A 17,503-nucleotide genomic window follows, 5' to 3' on the forward strand; every position below is an offset into this window, starting at 1 on the left:
GAGGAAGTGTAGTTGGTACGTGCACCGCAGGCCCACGAAACACCCCAGAAGAACACCGTCTCTTCGTTCCACTGTCAAGAAGTGAGTCTCAGAATGAACCTGCATTAAAGGATATTGGAGAAAACTGGCATTGAGTTTTAGAATGCGTGTTCACTTCTGTCTGCTTGTTCCATGGTAGAGACTTAAAGTCAACTTGGGGCCCCCTCTGTTGCTTCTCTCTTTATAAACAGTGACGTGTCAAAGAGAATGACTAGAATTCTTTAAATGGAGACTCCGTGGTCTCCTTTCCTTTCCCCAGTGGGAAACAGAAAAATGGCATCCTGTCCCCAGCAGCTGAGCTCTCATGGTTGTCTCTTCCCCACAAACCATTAATCGTTTTTTGTTAGATCACATAATTTATAGTATCCGTTTTGAATGTATAATGTAATAGTGCGTACTGGAGGGTAGTTAGTCTTTCTTCAAGTAGGCTATGGAAAATGAAATAAATACCTAGATTAAATTACCATATGAGAGGGAGAAAAATGAAACAATTTGCTGACTTGCAAAAATATGTAATAGACATTGTAGAGATAATCTAAGTTTAAAACATCACTCATTCTTCTACTTACTGCAGATGCTCTCATTGTAGAAGGCAATTCATGAGAAAATTTTTGTAGCAGTGGTGACCAAAACAATTATTTCTAAGTAAAAAGACCTGATACAATCTATACAAATAGAAGTGAATTTGTTTGGGAAGTTACAATGCAACATTTAAAAGTGGCCAGTTTATTTAAGCATCTCTAATTTTGTGAATGAATGCCTCATAAAACTCTTAAAATATATTATCAGCAAGAAGCAATTTTTTTCTATCCACCATATTTGGTGCTATGTTTTGTTTTAAGAAAAACTTACTAGAGGCTTATTTCTAAAAGTCAATTTACATCTTTAGAGATGAGTTTTATGTATTTGTAAAAATAAAAATACAGTTCATATTTGTTTCCTGTTAAAATCCTGTACTAAAAGGACTGCATTTTTTTCTACACCACCATCTGCTCCTTGCTGGTATGGATTATAAATCAATCACATTATTCTTGCTATTATTATTATCATATTTTTCATGGGTCCAAACCCCTTATTATTAAGCTTTTATCTTCCTGAGAAACTATCAAACTTCATCTGTGGGACTGAGTCCAAGACCCTGTGGGAATCCCAAAGAGAATTTTAATTTTCTCTGGGCATTGGGCACCATTTGTTGTTTATGCCTCTGAAACGGTATCATTTTCGTTGTGATAATAGGATTACGTTCATTGGGATGTGTGGGCCTGCTGTAGTACATGCTCACTTGTGTCCTTCTGCAAAGCAAGGGCTGTGCGATTAAAGGAGGGATGTGCACAGTGTGGAGCAGTGAAAGCAAAGCAGGGGACCAGTGGCATTGGGTGCTTCAGATGCGACTATGCTGTGTGTCAGAATACTTGTGAAATAATACGCCTGGGTATACATTAACCATTCCATAGAATGTCTTTCTTTCTGAGACATTTACCTATTCAGAATTACTTAAAATATATAATTTTTTCCTATTGTTTCACTATTTCTGTTTAGCTGTGATGCTCTCGAGCGGAACACTCTATCTGGGTTATTGATTTAGCATAACTCGTTAAGAGCTGTCTATCACTAATTGTTTGGAAGTTCAGGACTCCCCTGCTCTACTCTGGACAGCGTCAAGCAGTCATGATTCTTTAAGATGGGGCTCCAGTAAAAATTAAATGTTGAGTCCATATAACTTTTTAATTTCCTTCCTAAGTAGCAGGTTGATTTACAAAGCCTTGGTGATTTGCCGATGTTTCTCCGTGCTTATAAAACTCATTCTAGCTCTAAATTTAGAAACCATTTGCTAATGTGATTAAAATGTTTCAGAGTCCTCACCATCAGCGGTCTTGTGCAGGTTGCGCCCAGGACCCAGCACTCCAGCCAGAGCAGCGCTACGGAGCCTTGATAAGCCTCATAATGCTAATGCTGTTTTGATAGAGAAAACCGCAAGGACAGCAAAAAGCAGCCTCCACTCTCCAGTACAGGTGTGTAATGAGCACGTGTAATTAAACCGAAGATACATAATGGTTTGTTGTTGGATACGCATTCACAGCAGCTGACTACCCTCTTAATGTGTGCTTCCTGAGTTAGGTAATTTTCTTCTGTCTCCACTCCTTGAACAGGATATTCCTCATGGACTCATATATGAAATGATCCTGCGCCTTTTACACAGCAGATTCCCACTGCTGCCTGTAATTTAGCGTCTCTGCCATCTCAGCATTACCTAAAGATGATTAAAAAAGAGCATGTAAATTCACAAACAAGTCATTTTATTCTTCAGCTTAAATAATTTAGAAATGCCGCCCGAAAAGGAAAGTTATGAGAATGCAGGCCTTTCTCCATGGTTCTCATCCCAGTGGCATATATCAGCCTTGCATTTAATCACTGTTATGCATAAAATATGGCCCATGGCTCCGCTCTATATATCAAATAAACTTCTTTGTATATCATGGGTCTGAATCTTTTCAATGTTGTGAAGCAAACGTGAAAAGCTAAAGCTGCTCTTTAAAAATCTGTGCAGAAATAAGCAGTGACACCAGACTGTTTCTGGCAATTTCAAATTCTCTATTTCCACTGAGAAATATTTTTAATAATTCAACACACACACACACATACACATTGCTTTTTTAAAATGATGAATCTGCATAGGCAGTATGTGGGTTTCTTTATTTTAATCTCCTTGGTTCTTTTCCTTCCACTGTGACTCTACGGTGCCATATTACTGTAGGAAATATGTTTCCATGTATGCAGTGGGGCTGGCCCTTCCCAAGCATGGTTAGCAGGATCTGCCTACTGAGGTTCATAATGTGGAAGAGAAAATAGATAATGTAAATTTGTTTTGTATTTTCTAGAAGTGGTAATACCTTATGCATGTATTGAACGACAGTGTGTGGTTAAAATGGTCATGATAACACCCAGGCTCAATAGCAGTTTTCCATAAATTACCGTATGGGAGCCATTAATCACTGCATTTAGGTGCTGGGCATCACCTGTTTAATTCAGCTGCTTCTTATTTACACTTCATTTTGAAGAATGCCACGGGAACAGAAATGAAAAGTTTCCACATCGGCTACACAACTCACCTAGCTACACCTCAGGTGGGAACTAAATAGTCAACTTCATTTACATGGGTAACTTTCAAAGCTTTGCTCACCTCTGATTTTAGGCAAAGATTTTGTTTTAATTGCATCTCTCTCATGATGGGACTCACTTTCCCCGTGTCCTCATAGTTATGGCGGCATATTTTATTTTGGTTGCTCATAAGATGAATTAGCTTACTTTCTCATCAGTTTCTCTCGTTTATGACCTTGAGTCCCTGTGATTGTAACTGGGCATGTTAGGTAGGGCAGGATGTCTTTGTGTGGTGTATTTTGTTAGTAACTGTTGTGGGGTGTGTCTTTTAGAAAGAGAAGTCATCAAAGCGAGGTCATGAAGACCCACCTGCTGGTCCTTAAGCACGAATCTGCATCTGTCTCCTTTCTGAGGTGCAAATCACCTTTTGCTTTTTTCCTCTCTGAGTGTCCTCCACCCATCCTCTCTCCCTGCACCCAGCCCCATCCTCTCTCCCTGCACCCAGCCCCATCCTCTCTCCCTGCACCCAGCCCCATCCTCTCTCCCTGCACCCAGCCCCATCCTCTCTCCCAGCACCCAGCCCCATCCTCTCTCCCTGCATCCAGTCCTATTCTCTCCCCCTTCACCACCCCCATCTCTCTGCATCTTCTGCTGCCTTCTTCTAACTGAAGGACATCTTCCATAAAATGTATCTTCCTCTCTTTCAGGCAGTGCTACTCCTTAATGGCAAAACATTTGAACCCCTGAGCCTATCCCTATTCAAACCACAGCTGAGAAAGGTGGAATCTCCTTGTAAATATTTCTTGAGTTACTAATTATTAAAATAGACTCAGAAAATATAAACCTTGTGCTTAGCTTGGTATGGAAGGTGCAACTGTTGAGAGCCAAGGCATCTTCTACAGCCTGGAAGCCCCAACACATTTCTTCTTAGCCCTTTCTTTAGTTTTGTATGCTACAGGCTGAATGCTCCTAATCTGAAAAAGCTGAAACACTCTCAGATCCAACCCTTTTTAGCAGTGGTTTGACTCCTCAAATAGGACATTCCATACCTGGTCTCCTATGATGGGTGCAGTTAAAAGGCAGGTGCAGTGAAAACATTATGAAAAAATATAAAATATCAAGCACAGTATGTGTGTAAGGTATAGTAAACACAAGTGGATTTTGTGCTTAGACCTATGCTCTACCCAGTTATACAATTTTATGCATATGTAAATACTCTAAAATTTGTTTCTTATGTCCCAAATCTGAAACCTTTTTCACCCTAAGCACTTCAGAAAAGAATATTCAACCTGGTTTTGATTGGTATTAAGAACCATCCCAGCGGTCCAATATCTTGATGTGGCAACCTCATGACCTTTAGCTGAACTGCTTGTGATGGGTTCTGATGAGAAGAAAAGAAATGCTTTGACTGCACCATGGTTTTCCGTATCTAGTGGCCACCGAGTGTTGCACCTGTGCCCAGTGCTGCTGAGGAAAGAAATCATAAGACAGCCAAAGAGTCCTTTTCTACATCAATGACTTTAGAATTTGAAAGAAAATATCCAAACCAAAGTTGTAGTTTATATTAGTTGATTTTTAGAGTTACATCTGAGCATACGTGTCTTATTTATTTATCATGAAGACAAATAAAATTATGAGACCACCAACTAAGCTAACCAAAAAGAGAGTGATGATTGAAATAATAAGATCAGAGATTGAAGGGGAGATATTATGTAAGATTCCAATAAAATCAAGAAAATAAGTGCATAGCTTAAAAATGTATATTCTACCAAATTGGGGGAAAATCTAAGACAAACTGATTAACTCATGGATATATATGACTTACCAAAATTATAGCAAGATGAGATAAATAATGTAAACAGGTATATAACAGCCAATGAGATTGAAAGATTAATGAAGGGGCTGGAGAGATGGCTCAGAGGTTAAGAGCGCTGTCTGCTCTTCCAGAGGTCCTGAGTTCAATTCCCAGCAACCACATGGTGGCTCACAGCCATCTATAGTGAGATCTGCTGCCCTCTTCTGGCCTGCAGGGGAACAGGCAGGTAAAAACACTGTATACATAATAAACAAATACATCTTTAAAAAAAAAAAGAAAGTGTAATGAAAATGCTTCCAACCAAAAAAAAAAAAAAAAAAAAAAAAAGATCTGGCCTCAGATGAATTTACTGAAAAATCCTACCAATTCTTTAAAGGGAAACTCACATCAATCCTTTTCAAGTTAGTCCATGAAATGAAAAAAAAAAGTAATAAATGCTTCTAAATTTATTTTATGAAGCCAGAATTTTTCTGATACCAAAATGAGATAAAGACACAACAAAAACAAAAGAAAATTACAGACCAATCTCAACTAAACACTTGGAAAATGAATTCTAAACATGTGGGAAAAAGTCACTCATGTGATCAAGTTTGTATTATTCCGAAGATTCAGAGATAGTTCAATACATGAAAATCAACACATTTAATACAGTACACAAACGGACCCAAAGACAGACATTACACAGTGAGAAACTTTTGACAAAATCCAATATCCCTTCATGATAAAAGTTCTGAAGGGACTAGGACTGGAGGGAACATAATAATTAAACAGAATAAAGGCTCTTTGTCAAACCTAAAACCAGCTTCATGCTAAATGAGAAAACCTCAAGGCGTATCCACCAAAATCCAGGACAAGACAAGGCTGTTCACTGTCTGCACTCCTTTCAAGAGAGTCCTTGAAGTCTTCGCTAGAGCAATTGGACAAGCTGAGAAAGCTAAAAGGACACAGGTAGGATAAGAAGTAAAAACATCCTTATTTGCAGAAGTCATGATCCGGTGTATGAGACCCTAAAGACCATCAGAAAACTCTGAGAGTTCATAAACGTTTTCAGCAAGGTGGTAAGACACAAAATTAGCACACAAAACTCAGCAACCTTCCTGTATATGGGTGACACACCCTGAGAAGTATCATGGGAGAAGGGACAGAAAGAATGTAAGATTAGAGCAAGGCGGGGAGTGGTGTGCAACGCTGACTTCCAGGCAAGACATGGCTGCTACACTCTAGAACTCACAGTCGGCCGTGATTACCCACACAAGTTCTGCACTTGATCGAAACAATCAACAATGCCAAGGGAGGAGTTCGTTGTTGGGGGTTTGCCTGATGTATTTTGATGCTAATTTTTTTTTTCCGAGACAGGGTTTTCTCTGTGTAGCCTTGGCTGTCTTGGACTCTCTTTGTAGACCAGGCTGGCCTTGAACTCACAAAGATCCGCCTGCCTCTGCCTCCCCGAGTGCTGGGATTAAAGGCATGCGCCACCACCGCCTGGCTGATGCTAATTAATTAAAAAGCCGTCACACCCCACATCTGGGCAGGACAAAGGAGACAGGTGTGGCTAAGGTCCCTGGGGCTTGGGAGACAGAGAGAATCTTGGGAAGAGGGAAGACTGGAGGAGAAGGAAGAAGGAGGCTGCGCCATCATGGGTTAGGTGGAGGAGAAGCACATGGCCGGTGTGGATGGAGGATTTGGCCCAGATGAAGAACATTATCAAGTATATGTGATTATGGATGGGAGGTAGCTTGATAGAAATTATTAGAAGCAGATGGCGTGGGATTGGGACAGGGATCCCATGCCTGCCCCAGTATGGGAAGTAGTTTAGGGGATTGATATCTGCCCTGCCCTAGGTTAACTAAGGCTATTTTAAAATATAACAGGTGTCTGTGTCTTGATTGATTGCTAGCAGGTTATACTGCCATAACAATAACGATAGGCCTAACAATAAGCATTATTAGTCCGTACTGGTAATTTAAAAACAACAGTTCGTAGAGCCCTTCCTCTCTCTCTGAGGATGTGACGGATTTGAGGAGGAAGCAGCATTTTCTTCAGTGGTGTAGCCACTGGCAAGCAAACCCTCACCACACCTGTGAGCAAGCCTAATAAAGTTCACTGGGTCACAGTCCATCCGTCCACAAATAAATAAATAAATAATATTAAAAAAAGACATAAAAGTAGAAAAGAGACTAACTAGGAAGAGGAAAGGGATTGATGAACAGATGGGAGGGGACAAGAGGTGATGAAGAGTGAATGTTTGAAATATAATGTGAATATATATAAAACATTTTAATCAAACCCATTAGTGTATATAGTTAATAAGTGGCAGCGCAAATACTTAAAAGGAGCAAGCCAATTATTTTAGGATATTCAATACTCTGTGTTATGGTCACACATGTATTATAGCACGCAGACTGCTTGTGCCTCCCTGCGCGTACTTTAGATTTCTTTGTCTGACATGAGCCACTGATGGGAGCTAGACTTGGTCACAGTGTTGATGTCTAAGAAACCTGGGCTTAGAGAGCAAAAGCCGGAGTACCATAAAGGGTTAAAGACCCTTGTTGAACATCTTGAAAGCCCAGGCACTAACCTGATGCCTGTCACTGCTCCTCTAAGTGAAGAGGGAGAAGGAGCCTGTGACATGGCAGAGTTCTCTGTGTCCATCCCTTTCCCACGTTAAATGAACTTGACTCTACTTAATTAAATCTAATCAAGAGTCTTAGACGGCCAGTGAAGGGTTATTATTATTAGTTACTATTATTTTGCTATAAAGAAACACCACAGTCACCAGTGAGCAGACTTGACACCATCCTTTAGCAGAGTCTCTGACTCCATTTTGAGTTCAGTTTTCAATGGCTAAGTGATTTAATTATTCTTGAAGAGAAGTGTCTTCCAGCTCTCTCTCTCTCTCCTATCTCTCTCTCCCTCTCTCTCTCTCTCTCTCTGTCTCTGTCTCTCTGTCTCTCTCTGTCTCTGTCTCTGTCTCTCTCTCTCTCTCTCTCTCTCTCTCTCTCTGTCTCTCTCTCTCTCTCTGTGTATGTGTGTGTGTGTGTGTGTGTGTGTCTGTGCAAATACAATGCATATATACATACCTACATATATGCATAATATATAATGCATATATCTATATGAATGTGGCCACTAGGGGACAACTTTGAGTGTCATTCCTCAGGTGACATCTACCTAATTTTGAGACATTATCTCTCATTGACCTGGATCTTAACAAACAGGTCTAGATGTCTGGCCAGGAAACCCTAGGAAGCTCTTCTATATCATTACAGAAATAATATAGAGTGTGCTGCATCTGAGGACAGTGAACTCCAGAAGCAAACAACAGGTTGCAACCCTGGCTACCTTTTATGATGCCTGCCTTACAATGCATCACTGCTCTAACCTGCCAAGCTACGTGCCTACATCAGAGCCGTATGTTAACACTCAAGTTGGTTTTGTAGGTTTTGTTTTGAGGAGATTTTATGGAGTGATGTAGAGTTGACTAAGGAACAGTTTCAGGATAGATTAGGTATGGGCGTGAGGATGTCAAGAATTTAAGAACAAAACGGTATTGATTATGCTCCCTGGGACAGGTGTGGGCTTCTCAAGAGAGAAAGTTGCCTGTTTTTATGATTTTTAAGAGAAAGCTCTGGAGATAGAATTTTTGGCAGCAGAGAGGCTAAGTAAAAACATTTAAAAATAATAACACAACAAGGAAAAAACTAGCCAGAATTTACTAGTTTAGCGTGGATACGGGCAGAGCTTTAGTTTGAACACAACTGTGATTCTATCTGCTTTCCTCCAACCATAGCTGAAGGTCTGTGTTTCCCCATCCAAGCAGACACACAGATAGCTTTACTTTAGTCTCACTTTGGGTTGGTGGTAGAGTTTGAAACTTTCAAATGTTTTCAAAATCAAAATTCAATCTGTCAAAAAAAAAGTATAGTCATACACACACACACACACACACCAACATGACATATATACATACATGTCAAAATGAAACCCCGTACTTGTATGCTAATTAACTTTTTAAATCCTTTATTGATTCTTTATGAATTTCACATCATGTACCCCAATCCCTCTCATCTTCCCATCTCTTCACATCCACCCTCCACCCTCACAACGTCCCCCACCAAAAGAAAATATAAAGCAGGCAAACACCCCGAAAACATCTCGTGGAAGCTGTAATGTGTCACAGTGTGTCACACAGTCTACCGTTTTGTCCACACACCTTTACTTGTGACTGTTCATTGCAGTGTGTCATTGGTCTGCTTCTACGCCTCTGGCTTCAGCTACACACTGAATCAATACTGGATTCTCACTGGGAGCCCCCGGGTTGTCCTACTGTTGCCCCGTGTCTTGGAGGTCCTGCAGCCTTGGATCTGCAGGACTGGCTCTTTCATGCATGCTAGCAGTTCATAGACAAAGTAGATGTTGGGGTGGGCCAAACCGAAGCCCTGGGTCTCGGCCTGGGTGGTAGCTGAGCTGGTCAGCACACCAGCTTTCCTGCATTCTCATCACCGGGATGAGCTCTCCAGCACTGCCCTGCCTAGCTCACTCAATGATGCAGCTTTGCAAAAGTCAGGGCCAACTCTCCTGCTCTCACGTCCTCAGGCGTCACACTCACTCCACCAGGACCAATGCTACTATGCTGCCCAGGTAAAGTGCAAGACCCACTCTCCTGTTCTCACGACCTTGGGGCCAGCTCTTCTGCCTGTTGTAGGTGGCAAGGGGCTAGCAGGGGCATTTCTCACAGAAGGCAGGAACAGCTCTCTGGAATGGCCCTCTGGGATGGCCCTCTGGGCCAGCTCACCAAGGCCAGCTCTACTGTTCTGCCCACCCGAGGCTGCAGTGACTGATGAATGGGGCCAGCCATCCTGAGTGCCTCAGACAGTGAGGGATGGAGCCAGCTCAGCACAGCCCTTGGATATCAGCCTGGTCCAGGCAGCAGCCCAGACCAAGGATGTTGTCGTGGCCTTGGGTGATAATATGAGCCACGGTCTTTGACATAGACCTCTGTTTGCTGTGTGGCCAGGGACCCAGGCATCGCCCCTAGCAGCAACATGGGACTTTGCCATGGCCTCAGGTGGCAGACAGCACAGGACACTCACATCAGCTCTCCACCCTTGAATCTCCTGTTCCACCTCTCTCCCTAGTGCTCAAGCCATTCCACTGCTCTTCCTCTCCCACCTCTCCACCACATACTTGCACATTGCAGTGGCTTCTGCTGTGGGTGGGCCATGTGGTTAGTGGGCCTTTGGGTGTCTTGATAGCTAAATTTTTCATAAAAATAATATATACTGTCTCTTTTTCTTTGCTCTGATTTTTAAAACTATTCTTCTATATACTCACAAGTGCATGTAGACACGGACGTACATAGTTATACATATTTTCATGTGCATGTATTACTAGTATGTGTACATTTGTGTGACTCACATGTGGTTTTGCACATATGTGCATGCATGTGTGTGCACATACACATTATTATTAGAGATTTTTTTTTTTAGAATTGTGACCTCAAGATGAGAATAGTAAGAAAGTGCTGAAGAGGAGGCTCGGCTGTTAAAAGCTCTTGCCACACTCACATGGGACCTCACAAGCACACATAACTGTAGTTTTAGGATATCTGATGCCCTCTTCTGGCCTCTGAGTGTGCCAAATGTGCCCACAGTGCTCTTACACATGTACAGGCAAAACACTCATACATATAAATAAAATAAATAAATCTTTGTAATAAAAGGATAGCACAAAAGAGAAGTTCTTGATAATACAAATCATTTAAAAAATTAAGTTCAGTTGGAAGATATTGTAAAACAAAACAAAAAACAAAGAAACAAAAAGCAATAATAATTTCCTAAATTAGGCCAAACCTGAGGCAGGGAAGGGGAGAGAGATTTCATGAGAACTAGAGGAATCCAAGAAACTCAGTGTATGATGTCTTGGGTCAAAAAAAAAATGGAGTAGGCAAGAGGAAAAGTAGAAATTGCCAAAGAAATACTAAACTAAAACACTTAGAACTGACTGAAATATCCTGCAGGTCAAGAGCATTTGGGAGTATCTGAGCCAGAAAAAGGATTTTCTATGAATTTCAGAATGTTAGGATAAAGAAAAAGGTCTTTTTTAACTTTCACAAGAGGACACACAGAAGAGCCCGAAGCCAGGATGGTGGCAAACTTCCAAAGGCTGACAGGCTGCTGGAGAGTTAAGGCGTACCTCCCACTCCCACGTCCCAGTAGAAGAGTTCCTAACTGCATTCTGTTCCCACCCCCCCCCCCCCCCCCCCCACCCCCCCCCCCCCCCCGCTGTGGAGAGTGAGGCTGGGCAGTGGCCGATGGGTAGGAGCATGCGCATAACAGCAGGAATGATGTGCATGCCAATAATCTCAGCACCTGCACGGTGGATGTAGGAAGATTATACGAGTTTGGGGTCCACTTTGGCCAAGTTCATGGCCAGCGTGGGCTACATCAGCCCTTGTGTCAAAACAAACAAACGAATGAACAAACGAACAAACAAACAAACAAAATAGCCACTCAGGAGAGAATAAAGTCTGCATAGTCACAGAAGAAAGAGAGCCTGTGTGTTTCAACATGATCTCCGTCTTGCTTCCTAGTAACTCAGGGAAGTATTGGACAAGCCTCACGAGGAAGGATGAAGAAGCTGCTCTGTGAGTGGTCACTGACCTACAGAGCCACTGGAGTGGCCTGCTGAGGACACAGAGCCTTCCTTCTGCTCGCCTTGAGAGGGTAAAGTGCCCTGTTGAGGAGGGACTACTTTTCTGGAAACCACAAATATCGCTTAGGAGCTCAGAAATCACCAGCCACAGCTCCCCAGTTGGCAGCCAGTAAGAACTGCACAGCTCAGTTCTGATGCCCCAAGTGGATTGGAAACCCCGGAGGACACTTGGTTTTAGACTAATAATCTCCCAGGCAAAGGACAGAGCCGCCAGTGCCCCTAGCCCACGGGAACTGTGTGACAGTACGTTAGCAACATTACAGGGCTCAGGTGGTGACTGGATGTGCAGAAGCAGAGAAAGGCACATGGCCACTTTCCAGCGCTGCCTGAAGGATCCTGCTTGGGTTTAAAATGTTTATCTTCTTCATGTTTGTCCTGGATCCCAGTCCAAAAATGACCTCTTTTCACTTCCGCCAGATTTTTTTTTTTAATGATATTCCCTGTTTTCATGGCAGCTTCTCCTGAGTTATAAATGGCTTGAAAGCAGAGGTGACATTGCTTCTGAACTTGTGAAGACGTTTTAATAAAACCACTGAGCCAAGAGTTCACTTCTATCGCCTAACAGTTCTTCCTGGGCTTCTAGGAGTTAAGGCATTGGTGGTCAGCTTCAGCCCGGACTCCTTCTGCTTAGCACAGGTACAGGTCCTGCGATCTGGTGGCCCCTGTCATCCAGAAGGGAAATCCCTTTGGAAAGGATGAGCATACACCGTCACGTGCCATTTAGACGTACACCTTTGGACATGCGCAGATAAGCGGGGTGGCCCCGCTAGCCACCCTGGACACTGGTCCTTGTAGGATCCGACGTTGGGTCAGACTACACAGTGACTATCTGGGAGAGTCAGTCTTCTTCATAGCATCCAGGTGGCTTACCCTTGTGAGCGCTCAGCTGGGATTAAATAATAAATTCCCCAGGAGCCCAGGCTTAGAAAAGAGCTTCCCGCAGCAGCAGGGATGTTCCAGCCAGATTTGGTTAATTGAAATCATGCATCGAACTAAGTTGCCCGTCTGATGCGATCTGACAAAAAATGATCATAGGATGAAATTGCCTCTCGCTGATCCTCACCTATCTTGCATTTCAGCTTACGGCAAGATTGAAGCAAACTGCTCCAATTTACTGCTCCCGACCTGCTGATAATGGACACTTTGCTGTGCACTCTCTCCCTTCATTACTGCTCAGGTCAGGGCTGTTAACAGGGACTCTTGCCACTTTTGACAGATAGTCACTACCAAGATGAATGGCGGTAGCCACATGACCACTTAGGACCAGGCCTCCCCTCTTCAGCACCTTCAAAAATGCCTTTAAAAAAAATAAATAAAGATAAAAGGCCACGCTGCTCTGTTTAACTCTTTATTAACTAGCAGAGTCGATAGACAGCAGGCACCGTGACCCTGTGAGCCCCTCGGTGCTCAGCTCTGAGACTGTTTCAAAGCCACCACTTGACAGTGTCTTTAAAGAAAACTTCTAGTGAAGCTGTCTGGCCCATTTTGTCCTCACAGGGACAGAAATTGGCCTGCAAATCGAGGAAGGGTACCGGCCAAATGTTTCAACTGTGCTAACGACTGCGAAAGAACAGTGACTTGTCAAAGCGTTAAGTGGGGCTATTTAAGAGTCAGAGTTGCTTATTAGAAAAACTAGGCCGCCACGTTCAATACCACCAAGATGGGTGGAGCTGGGAGCTGACTCGCTTCTTCATGAGTCTATGACAGCCTCTCCCGGAAATAATCTCATCCCCAGTACTTCCAGAGTATTTTTACTTGTGTTTAGCGGAGGCGGAAGCACGCTTCCTTCCATGTTGCCATCTTTGCTTTAGATGATGCTCGGTGGAGGAGTTTTAAGAGAAACGATGGGGCCAGAGAGGTGGCTCAGCTGATGAAGATGCCTGTCTTCAAGTCTGACTGCCTGCACTTGATCCCTGGTACCCTACATGGTGGAAAGCGGGGTCTGACGTCTGCAAGTTGTCCTCTGACCTTCGCACATGCTCACACACACACACACACACACACACACACACACACACACACACACACACACTACAACAGTGTAGCAAATAGTTTATCATAAAAGCTTTAAATAGCAAGCTAAAAAAAAAAGTGAGTAGTTTATATAATGCTTTAGTGTCTGATGCCTGATGTGCCCATTCATTTTTGCTTTTGACAACTCTTTGCTAGATTTGCATCACGTTGTGTTGTTCACTTGGCCTCGTGAAATCAGATGAACTATTAAACACTGTAATCTGCTAATTGATTTTCCATGTCCCTTCAGAAAGGGATGCATTGTCTGGAGACAGCCTCAAAAGCCGCGGAATATGGTGGAAAAGCTGTTTTACTCCCCCCTCAATTCTGGTGAGGTTGACCAAGCTGAATGCTCCACTGGGTTTTTTTTGTTTTTTTGTGTTTTTTTCCTCTCTTCACAGAAGTCTCAAAAATGTAATTATTTCAACGCTTATTTTTATTGCTTTATGATCACGCTTACAAATGGCATGGCAATATTCGATAATTAGACTCAATGGATAAAAGCCATGCTCATGAGAAAGGCTCCAAAGATGCGAGGGAGCTCAATGGTGTCCTGGGAGACGTTTTCTGCCATATAAAGACTTTTCCATTACAGTACAGTCCTGCCATCAGGATAATATAATTTGAATGGACCCACCCTTACAAAGAAATACAGTACAACCAGATAGGAATACTCACAACTGAAATGCATGGGCAACAATTTATTGTGTTTCCTAAAAAAAAAAAAAAAATGTTATTTTCCATTTTGCTTCAAACACCGCAGAGCTAGGTGATAATGCTAGCGCGTGTTTGCGGGAGCATCTTCTGTGCCGTGATATATTCATCACATATATATCCGACACATATATCCAACAACATAATTTTCTTGTTAAATCTGCAAAATGCTACCATGAAGCAGGCTTTAGTTTTATTCTCCTCTTACAGGTGGGGAAACTGAGGCATGAGACGATGAAGCGGCTTGTCGAAGTGCACGTGGGTCACCACAAAGCTGTTGAGGAGATGTGAAGCAAAGCAGCCTTACGCTCGTGCCAAGCTCCTGACAGTTACACTCCACGAAAAGTCACTGTGACACGTGACGTGAGCGGCCTACAGGCTTAAGTGGTTGTTTGCTGCTTTACCATGTTGATAAAGTCTGTTGAAGAGCGGGTCTGGAGCTATAACTGCGCGAGAGAGCACGTCTTCCCACGCACGAGTCCAGGGCCCAATCTCCAATGCAAACATGAATTATATCACTGCTGCTTTAAAAGCTGTCTGCCAATATCAATGACATCTCTCCAGGAAACTGTGTATGTGTGTGTGTGCATGTATGTGTGCTGTGTGTATATGTGTGCGTGCGCGTGTGTGCGTGTGCGTGTGTGTCCTTGTGCGTGTGTGCTCGCACATGGAGGCCAATAGCCAGATATTGAGTATCTTCCTCAATTGTTCTCTACCTTATTTTTTTAATTTTTATTTTCTGTGTAATCAATTGTTTGTGTAATTTAATTTTTATTTGTGTGTGCGCATATATATATATATATATATATATATATATATATATATATATATATATAAAATTTGGACATGTATGCACACATATATAGAGCCAGTGATCAATGTTAGGTGTCTCCCCTTGTTTATTGAGGCAGGGCCTCTAACTGAACCTGGAACCTGGAACTCTCTGATTAGCCAGCAACGCCTGGGGAACGAATGCACCAGTCTCTGTCCTAAACAGTTCTGTGGTTACAGACATGTGCTGTGGTTACAGACATGTGCTGTGGTTACAGACATGTGCTGCAGTTACAGACAACATGTGCTGTGGTTACAGACATGTGCTGCAGTTACAGACATGTGCTGTGGTTACAGACATGTGCTGCATTTACAGATGACGTGTGCTGTGGTTACAGACATGTGCTGCAGTTACAGACATGTCCTGCGGTGCTGTGGTTACTGACATTTGCTGTGGTGCTTCGGTTACAGACATGTGCTGCGGCTACAGACGACATGTGCTGCGGTTACAGACATGTGCCGTGGTTACAGACATGTGCTGTGCGCCTGGCTTTCTATATGGGTGCTGAGGATCTGGACTGAGCCCCCCGCCCCCCCGATAGCACGACAAGCACTTTACTGGCACAGCCACCTCTGGAGACTCTCTCCATGTTACCTTTTGAGGCAGGTATAGAGACGCAATCCGCCTTTGGCAGCGGCTTCCCCTGGGCTCCTGGGCTGTTGTCACTTTTCCCTCCTGATTACCTGCTACGTGGAGTTTGGATTTGTAAGGCCGCCCCAGAAGTGCTTAAGCTCGTTCCTCAACTTCAGCCCCAGCACATCCCTGCTACTTGCCCTGTTCTCCGCTTCAACTCTGGGTGAGGCAGTCGTTGGTGCCTGCCGAATGCTGACACACAATTCATATGCACCCAGGCGTGCGCCCTCTCTTTCTCTCTCCCTCTCTCTCCCCTTCCCTCTCTCCCTTCCCCCCCCCCCCCCGCCTGCCACCAAAACTGTATCAAGGCTCTCATGACTCTCCTATGAATATTTTGCACTCAATTCTTTTTGAAGGATGGTATGTGCCCTTTGCTAGATAGGGAGACTACCAAGATGAATAAATAAAGTACAATCTGTTTCTGAGACTTTACTTCTTACCCCTCCGTAAAGAGTGTTCATGAACTTCTCCACTGTATGAAAGACGTGGAAAACTGCTCAACCTGGCAAAGGCCACAGAGATCTTAATATATCTCACGGAGGCCACATCTGCAAGTGCTAACACATGTGCCTGGGTGCTCTTTTCCTGGCCTCCAGCAGGGAGGGTAAAGACTTATGCCTACATGTCCTGCCTCACACATTAGCCAGGATTTTGCAGAGGGGAATAAAATCAGGCTAAGTTAAAAAGAATAGGCAGAGCTGGCATAGCTCATCAACGGGAGCACATGCACTTAGTGTGTCCACAGAGCACATGCCCTCAGCGTGTCGACGGATCTGGGCTCAGGCTCCAGCACCGAAAAAGAAACAAGCAAAAGGATTCGATGTAAAATCACAAGAGGCACAGGCAGACTCTTGGCCGGGACTATGGAACTATCCCAGCTGCTGGCCCATCATTGAGGCCAGCAAAGACAGTCAGAAAAGTTTGAATTCCACTGTATTAACTGGAGCTCCCCCAGCCCGCAGCCAGGAAGCTGTTGCTGTCACACCACATCAGCCTCTCCATTCCGCAAAGTTAGTCAGTCCCTGATCATGGAGGAACTGTCATGTGAAACTAACATTGGGCTAATGACACTTGACAACAGAAATCCAGGAATCTGTGGGAAGGTGTCTTCCGTTTCACCCACCGTCTAAGCCTGTGGCGAGTGTGTGGACTTGGCACCCAGAACTCCATCTGCAAGGAATTCTGGGCAATAAAGCATTTAGCCCCTTAGCTGCTTGCTGTCGGGGAGGATCAGCAGACACCAGCTGCTCACAAATCTCACACAGGGGCCTGGAGAGATGGCTCAGTGGTTAGGAGCTCTGGCTGCTCATCTAAAGGTCCTGAGTTCAATTCCCAGCAACCAAATGGTGGCTCACAACCGTCCATAAGGTGATCCCATACCCTCTTCTGGCCTGCAGGCTCTATAGGCAGCTAGGGTATACATAAAATAAATAAATACATTTTTTTAAAAAACAAAAACAAATCCCACACAGCTGCTTGGTTTAGCCTGGAGGGCATTTTACTTGAACACAGGTGAGGACAGTGTGTTAATGAAGCCCACTGCTGTCCTAGCACTTCATGGCCATGAGCACAGCCAGAAGCTCCTGTGAGAGTTTCAACCAACAACAAATCAAAACTACTCTTCAAAATTCACATCTGGGCTA

Source organism: Acomys russatus, chromosome 1, assembly GCF_903995435.1.
Source record: "Acomys russatus chromosome 1, mAcoRus1.1, whole genome shotgun sequence".
Taxonomy (NCBI): Eukaryota; Metazoa; Chordata; class Mammalia; order Rodentia; family Muridae; genus Acomys; species Acomys russatus.